Genomic DNA, 9,717 nt, shown 5'->3' on the forward strand with positions numbered 1-9,717 from the left:
TGTCCTTCCCTGGATAACCATGGACTGACTCCACAGTCTGCATTTTATTATTTGTATGCATCCATTATTTTCCCTGATAAATATTCAGAAAAGACACCTAGACCAAAAAAAAAAGCAATAACAACACATAGAAAACTTTGAATCCCTACTTAGAAACTCAGTCTCATTCAGTTATTTGCATGTGCGTGCATGCTCAGGCATGCCCCAGTCTTTGTGACCTCGGGAACTGTAACCCACCAGGCTCCTTTGCCCATGGAAATTTCCAAGTAAGAATACTGGAGTAGGCTGCTACTCCAGGAGATCTTCCCAACCCAAGGGGATCCTACTCCAGGGGATCTTCCCAACTCAAGAGTGGAGCCCATGTCTCTTGAGTCTCCTGCACTGACAGGAGGATTCTTTACCAACTGTGCCACCTGGGAAGCAGTTACTACTCTTTTCTGAGAGGAAAAAAAAAAAAGTGAGTGCTAGATTTTTGGATACATCGTTATGAAATTTACTAGAGAAGACGATTAATTATTTCAAATAAGACTCTGAGTTAAGTCTTTTCTATTTTTTCATGGCTTAGTCTCAATAACCTTTGAAATCTAAGGCATTTATTTACCAGGAATTTGGCAGTAAAGTCTAGCACTGCACTTGCATGCATGCTCAGTCGTGTCTGACTCTTTGCGACCCCATGGACTGTAGCCCACCAGGCTCCTCTGTCCATGGGATTCTCCAGGCAACAATACTGGAGTGGGTTGCCATTTCCTCCTCCAAAGTCTAGCACTAAGTTCAAGTTTATAATAACAAAACAAAAGGTGTAAAATGCTTAGCTGATTCAAAAATAAATACAAGCTTTTCATTCTATCATTGGGTATTTAGGGCCAAAATAAAATATTTGTATTAGCAATATTAAAAAAAAAAAAGTCAAGTTAACAGGAATACCTAATCTGATTAACTTTATTTTCTTGTTAACTTTTTTCATTCACTTGCCCATTCATTGATTTAGCTAACATTTATTTTGCACTTAAAATATTCTAGATAACTGGTAAAATATAAAGAAGGGAAATATGCTCCCCGAAGGACTTTATTAGGAAAAATTTCACCAAGAGGATCCTAATGAAACTGAGTCTGGAAGAAAAAGAAATTTATATTTCCTTCCACAAAGACAGGAATGAAATTTTCTTCTTTGTCATTGCCTTTGTCTCCCAAATTCTGCTGAAAAAAAATAAATAAATAAAACACTAACAAAAATAATAGTAATTAAATCTTTATAAATACTTATTGGATGCCAGTATAAGATTTGGTCACTCTGGTCTCATGAATTAATTCTTCACAGTATAATTTTGTTTATACAAAATATTTTATACAGAAAACTTTAGCAGAGAGCCTCTATTGTGATGTCTACCAGTTTGGGATGATACCAGGCTGTTTGATGCATCAGGCATTTTGATTTCACAAAGAAACCATAATTACATGTGTGTTTAACCTAAGGCCCAGACAATTATCTTTCAACTGAAAAGCTTTTAAAACACAAAAATATGAAATTAAGAGCTCCTTAAGTTTTCCATGCATTCCCCATCGCTGCTTACCTATCTCTCCATTTCTGTGTTGGCTTTTTCTTTAGAATTTAAAAAAAAAAAAAAAAAAAAAAACTTAAACTGTACATGTAATAAAAAGAGATAAAAAGGAAGGAGAAAGAGGGTATAGGATGGAGATGTCTAAGACAGGTGTTGGCATTGTGCAAACAAAGAAATGATTTTCTGGGAGAAATAGCTCTGTCAGTTTCCTTCCTTATGACAGCACTTCTAAAAGTGATATGCACATAAAGACACCTCCCTAGACAGCTTCCATGGTCTGTGAGTGGGTCCTGCTCACCACTTCCTATTTTCTATGCAGTCTGATGATGTCAGGTTTAGATTTTCAAAATCTAAGCTCTGGACTCATGTCAGCTCATGAGTGAGTTCCTTTTGTTTCAACATTTACAAACACACCTGAACTCAGTTCTCATCCAGGGAGAACAAAAGTTGTGCTGGTGGGGAGACACACTTCAACAAGTTGCAGCTGGACCTTAGTCTTCCATCCTTCTGACACATGGATGGGAATTCACACTATGGATTTTAACATAACCTTTTGTTCTAAGCAACAGGGAATGGACATACTTTTCTTTGAATTGTCTAGTCTGTGTAAATCTTTTGTGGCTTTAGATTTGTTTCCTTTAATCCAGGTGTATATAAACATGTATGGTCTTTAAAAATAAATTAAGAAGAAGCAACCATTACTGATTCAAATGTTTCCAATTTAGGAGGTTCCAGATCAGAAACATCTCCTTAGCTTGATGGCTAGTGAGCTGCAGTCCAGATACTGAAGGGGTACAGGAGTGGGTAGTAGGTATGAGCCTCTCCCTTCCTATCCTTTTTCCCACTGTGCGTGTGTATTTCAGGATTCTTACCTGACATGGAAGTAAATCTGAAAGTAGAAAAGGTGTTGAAATTATATAACTCCATGAAATGGAATTTTATTTCAAGCATATGAAGTACTTTTTGAAAGAAAACCTTATTTCATCTCCAGGTGCATGGGAAGGACAAAGAAAAAGATTTATTTTATATAGGATATTGGAGAAATAAAATAACCTGTAGTATCAGAATAACGCACAGTATGTTTAGATAGCTAACCAATAACTCAAAGGCTATAATTTCACAAAATATGGAATAATGCTCATATCACTTATTTTTAAACCAAAGATAATAATAATTCCTGATAATCTGTTAAAAATCACAGGAAAGCAGAAGTGGTGACATACTAACAGTCATCACAGTTACCATTAAGAGCAAAGCAAGATGCTAATATTTATTGTTTTTTCTCTCCAATTTTATCTGATGCACTGAACACTTTAATGATTCCAGCAAAGCATATGTTCAGTGATTGAACATGTTGATTTAGATGAAAGTGTAGGAGTGTTCTCAGGCACAAGCATCTTAAGTCACAGGATCTTGTCTTCCTAACTCCCTACTTTAATGTTTTTTAAACTATAGTTTGCAAACCACTATTAGCTCTAGACATAAACTTAGTGGGATAGAACAAATTTTTCCTTTCATGAAATAAACAAAGTAGAATAGAAATTAGTAAAGTGCATCTCATGTATAATAAAAAGGTAAATATAGTTTTCAAAATCTGTTTCAGAAATGCATGTCTATGTGTGTGTACTGCATCTCAGGGTAAAATATATGTCTCACTGAGAATCATCTCAAAAAGGTTTGAAAACTACTGCATTATACATACTAGCCCTGCAGACAAGAGCAAACTATGACTTCTGTTTTCTTTTATGAGGAAACCGAAGCTAAGAAAGGAGAGATGAATTGTTTACGATCTCCTAGGTATCACATGTAAGAACTGAGATCCTACTTGTGTTGTTAAATGATACTTGCTATGTTTTCAAAACGTTCACCTATCTTATCAGGCATATAAATCTATCTATCTTATCAATTATGTCTTGGCCACGTGTTGATATGTGTGCATGTGTGTATATCTCTAATTATAAAGAAAATGAGAATAAAACATTCATTCCTACGGTAATTAGTTTCTAAGTAATATTTTCTTATTCCTCAAATTGATGCAAAATCTTTTGTCCACAGTTTGTCATTGATTTTTTTTTTTTATGTTGTTGCCAGTCTGAGGAATCCACAGCAAATCTCATCTATTGATATTACACTGATGATAGATAGTCTCAGTATCAATCGTTTCAAAAGTAATAAGGCCTGTCTGTGAAGATCATCACATCTGTCTTCTCACATTTTAGCTTTGGGCCTTCTGAAGCTTGGCAAATCCCCATGATAAGTATAGGCATAGTTTAGGGTTATTCATAGAAAATTAATGAAGTTTAGAAAATTTCTCATTTAATTCTCATTAAACGATCTTAAATGCTTTGGTCTTGTCTTCTCAGCAGCCTTTCATTCGTTCACTTAAGTTTCCAGGAACTTTTATTAAGCATTTCTCCCTGAAAGATATTTTGCTAATTACTGGATTGATACAAATAACAAAAAAATCCCTTTTTGTAGAACTTTTTTCTTTCTTTTTAGTGGCCAGAATATTTAGAGGTTTTGATGATGGGAAAAAAACAGCAAACAAAGATCTGAAAGTAACATTTCTGTTAAAATTGTCTTTTTCTATTTCAGACATAGTTTTATCATTCTCTTTTCTGTTTCTATTTATGCTAGGATTTTAGGATGGTCAGTCTGTGCCCTTCCTCACTGACTCCTTTCTTTGGATGGTAGAGTAGCCTCAAAAAAGATGGTCTCTTAATTAAAATTGTTGAATATTTATTGGTAATCTGCTAAACAAAATGGAAAATATATTAAAGGAAGAAAAGAGAACAGAACAGAATAAATCACATAGCTATAATAAAATCAAGGACATTCTTCTAGGAATCATTTATATCATTATTAATTTGTAATTCTAATATGCCTCCATGACAGATCCATAGTGGATCAGGGGCTCAAGACTCATTCTGTCTTATTATCAATTAATATTTAGAAAACTTAAAGCTATTTATATCTAAACATTCCATGGATTCATTCTTTCCTTTCACATGTGTAGTTTCTTAAAACCAAAAAAGGACTGACTTAGTTGCTAAGCAACTACTAAGATATTAGGAGTGGATCCAGAGACACAGCTCTTGAATCAAATAATTAATCAAAGGTTTTAAAACAAAGAAGTGAAAAAAAAAAAAAAAGAAGTGCAATAGTGAAAGTACTCATTAAGTTATATGTTTTAGGGAAAAGGTGGAAATGTCAGTTCTAGCTTAGCTGTTGGATGATTTTTGTATGCAGAGTTTGTTTTTTAAAATATTATTAGATTTTAAAAAATCAAATCAACTTAATGAGTCTTTTTCTAAGAAACATTGATGCTTTGTAAACTACTTGACCTGAATGCAGAAAGTTTTATTTGAAGTGAATTTTTAATCCAGTCAAAGAGAAACAGTGAAGAACAGAGAAAAAATTCCAGTGAAGAATGTATTTTTAAAAATTGTATATAGAAGTTATAAAGAAACTGCAAATTAATATCACATATGTCAGCATCTCTGAGAAAGCATATTCTTGGATTGCTGTAACTGATAAAAGAAGATGCCAGATTGCATACCTGAATAAACTCTAATCTTACTCATCAAGCACATGTTCAAAATTGTAGGCAAAATGGACATACTTTATTTTGTCTTGAGCCTCATACATTGTAGGTTTATAGGATTAAAGTTAAGCAGTCTGAATGGAAGCTCAGATAATTTTGTTGCCATGTAATATCAGTGACAACAGGATAAAGCAGAGGGGGACTGAGAGAGACTGATTGGAGCCTTTAGTCCGGGGCATCTATGCTACTCCAGAAGGTGAGAAATTGCTATGATGATTAAAGAAGGAGAGATCAGAAATTAATGAGATTATGAAGGGGTTTCTGACACATTTCTATGCAAGGGTGCAAGTTCATCAAGGGAGATAGCACAGTGGTTAGGGGGATCGATGTGTTTGGGGATCAAAAGACCTGGATTCAAACCTTGGTTCTTGCAATTTCTAGTTTTATGTATTTGCATAAATTACTTCAGTACTCCTTAAATTTACATCTATCTTTGTTGTGGCTATTTTATTATTATGCTGCTATTTTTATTAATATTTTAGATCACCAAAGAGAAAGAGGGAAAAAAAATGAATCAAGAAAGTTAGTGCTAGTGACACAATACAGAGGGTTTTCAGCTAGTGAAAATAGTCCCCAGGATGTAGGTTAATGGGAATTTCTTTCTGTGTAGTTTGATGCCATGAAAAGGCAAAGAGAATTCAGATATTTATAGAGATAATTAAATAAGCAAGTTCATGTAATAAGCAAGTTCTGACAATTGTAATAAAATGCATCAAAAGACTTGTCTCTATTTATTTCACCAATGAAGGATATTAAAAATCTGATCATACACTGCCTTAGGATTTATCCAATACTGTTTAAATAGCAACAACAAAGACATAGATCCAGATGGGGCTGCAAATATTTTGATAACGCTTTGACTCCAAATTGAAGAGGAATCAGTCAGAATTTTTAGGATCTGAATTCTAAATACTATTACAAATATTTGAGATTTTTTCCCCCTCTTCATCCACAATGCAACTATATATTAAGGCAGGCTTATGCCACTTATTACTAGAATTCTTTAAATTGTTTAAAATTTATATTTAATTATAGAAAGCAACACTTCAATTCATTTGACTATAAAATTTTAATAGTCAGATTTAAAAAATGTTTTTCACGATATGTCCCCCACTGCTTTCTATTTGTATATGTATAAGCACACTTAGAAACCTATCCACGTACACACGTGTGTGCTAAGTCACTTGAGTCATGTTTCACTCTTTGCAACCCTATGGACTGTAGCCCACCAGGCTCCTCTGCCCATGGGATTCTCCAGGGAAGAATACTGGAGAGGGTTGCTCCAGGGGATCTTCCTGACCCAAGGATCAAACCCTTCTCTCTTATGGCACCTGAATTGGCAGGAGAGTTCTTTACCACTAGTGCCACCTGGGAAATCCAATGTACACACACACACACACACACACCTTTTATTTTAACAGGTTAAATAATAGTACATTCTATAATATAATCATTTTCCATTTAATAAAACCTTACATTATATTCTTGCTGTCTCTTTTTAGTAACAAACCACCCTGAACCTAAGTGGCTCAACACAGTAACGGTCATTCTGTTTGCTCATAAATCTGTAATTGGGAAAGGGCTTGGAAAGAAGGGTCCTGTATACACCATTGTGGCTTCATCTGGGGTGGTTTCACTAACGGCTGCTTAATCTTTTCCCAGGATAGCTAACCCACATGGCTGGCAAATTGAGAATGACTGTTGTCTGAGATCTCAGAAGGCCAACCAGAAATTGTCACTTAACCCGGGAAGTCAAACAGCCTCCTATACACAGGACTCTCTCAGTCAGCAAAGGCACAAACTCAGCCCAGGTATATTAAGTTGGGAGACAGACTTTTTCTAGACATGATGGAGTCATACTTTTCTGAAACTTTGTGTGCAATGATATTTTTACAGTCATCTTGAAAAAATGCAATGTATCACAGCTTATTTCCAAATCTTTCAGTGTATACTATTGTATACCTCTTGGTGGAGATGTTAAATATTTCTCTACTAATTGAAGTTGGTTATGCATCCCAGTATTTTTACTCTCTCAGTCACCTATCAATCTACCAATCAATCTTCTATCAAGTCGTTCTAATATTCTATCAAAAAGCAATACATAATCACAGTATATTAGAGTTTCAATCTTCAATACAAATAATTCACACTGGATTTTCTTTTCTATTTTTTTGCCAGTCCTTTGGGAGAAAATGATATCTCATTGGCTTAGTTCACATTTCCTTAATTATTATTTGGGTTAAGCAATTTTCATAGCTATTACTAACTTTAATTTTCTTTTCTGTGCCTTGTTTAATATTTTCCACATCTCACTAGGATTTTTAATGAATATGCAAGACTATTTTATGATGATCTCATTTTTTCTACTATATAATTTATTTTATGAATTGCAAATAATTATCTAGTGCTTTGTTTTGCACTTTTATTTTCTATACTTTTTACAGAGTTCTATGATATGTAAATAAGTTCACACCATTACTCTAAAACCAGGTTTACCTTTACTTTCTTCTAATGAGTGAAAAGTTGTTTTTAAATGTTCATCTTTTAGTCTGAGTTTTACTTGTGAATGATGAAAGGTAGGTGAACACTTTTCTTTTCCTGAGAGGCAGTTAATTATTACATATCTATAGCATAATTTATTGACACATCACATTTGCTTCCATGTGCTGAAAGTATCAGTATTATTATTCATACTTCTTTTCATATATAATAACTCTATAGGTAATATAGAATACATGTAATAACCATAATATATAGAATATACGTGATATATATGCATCAGTTCAGTTCAGTTCAGTCGCTCAGTCGTGCCCGACTCTTTGCGACCCCGTGAACCGCAGCACGCCAGGCCTCCCTGTCCATCGCCAACTCCTGGAGTTTACTCAAACTCATGCCCATCAAGTTGGTGATGCCATCCAGCCATCTCATCCTCTGTTGTCCCCTTCTCCTCCTGCCCCCAATCCCTCCCAGCATCAGGGTCTTTTCCAATGAGTCAACTCTTCGCATCAGGTGGCCAAAGTATTGGAGTTTCAGCTTCAGCATCAGTCCTTCCAATGAACACCCAGGACTGATCTCCTTTAGGATGGACCAATATATATGCATATACTACAACATTTATAGATTACTGAACACATCAAATTATACATTTGTACACTCCTGGGTCAATTTCATTTTTTTTTAAAATAACAACTTTGTTGTTATATAGTATGCTGCTGCTGCTAAGTTGCTTCAGTCATGTCCAATTCTGTGCAGCCCCATAGACGGCAGCCCACCAGGCTCCTCCGTCCCTGGGATTTTCCAGGCAAGAACACTGGAGTGGGTTGCCGTTTCCTTCCCCAATGCATGCATGCAAAGTCATTTTAGTTGTGTCTGACTCTGTGCAACCCCATGGACATCAGCCCACCAGGCTCCTCTGTCCACGGGATTCTCCAGGCAAGAATACTGGAGTGGGTTGCCATTTCCTTCTCCATTATATAATATAGATACTATAAAATCCACCCTTTAAAGTGTACAAATTTATTGCATGTAGTGCATTCAGAGTTGTGCAACTGTTATCAGTGTCTGACTCTAGAACACTTCATCACCCCCCCTAAAGAAACTTCAAGGCTGTTAGCAGGCAGACCCAATTCTCTCCTACTCCTGGGCCCAGGCAACCACTAATCTATTTTCCATTTCTATCAATTCACCTACTCTGAATATTTCATATAAATGAAATTAAATAAAATGTAGCTTTTTGTGCTTGGCCTCTTCACTTAACATATTTTCAGGACTGATCCATATCACCACATATATCAAGGATAATTCCATGTTGATGTATTTTTTTCATGTTGATGTATTTATCATACTTTTATAGAATATTTTGACATCTAGCAGGATAAATCATTAATCATAGCTCATGCTTAAAATGTTCTTAGATGTAACTGAACATTTCTTTTTCCAATTTAAATTGTATATGTGTGTATCAATAAGTTTATTGGGCTTGATTTGAGTTTATATATTAACTTGAGTAGAGTTGTTAACTTTTCAGCATCAACTCTTATCATATGTGTACATCACATAGTCCTCTATTCAGGTCAAGATTTCTTTTATGCTAAAGACTCATAAGTTTCTCCACTGTGAAAATTTCTTCTCAAGTAAATTACAAAGCATTGTTTATTTTTAGTTACTATTGGAGTCATGATCTTTTTTCCTGTAATATATTGTAATTGGTTATAACAATTATGTTATTTAAAAATAGTTTTCATTCCTTTCCAATATTTATAATTTGTATTTTTGAAATATTGACTTTTTCCCCACTGGTAAAGCAGTAATTATAAACTAGGTTCCGTTTTGTTTCCCCAAGGAGACATTTGTCAATGTCATGAGACATTTTGATTGTCATGACTGGGAGATGTAATTCACATCCAGTGATTAGAAGTCACATAAACCACATAGAACAGTCTCCCACACAAAGAATTATCTAGTCTATAATAGAGTGCCAAAGTTACAAACCCTGAGTCAAAACATTCAGTGCAAGTCAAATAGCGAGAATGATAGAAAGTGAAAGTGAAGTCG

This window comes from Cervus elaphus, chromosome 11, assembly GCF_910594005.1.
Source record: "Cervus elaphus chromosome 11, mCerEla1.1, whole genome shotgun sequence".
Classification (NCBI taxonomy): domain Eukaryota; kingdom Metazoa; phylum Chordata; class Mammalia; order Artiodactyla; family Cervidae; genus Cervus; species Cervus elaphus.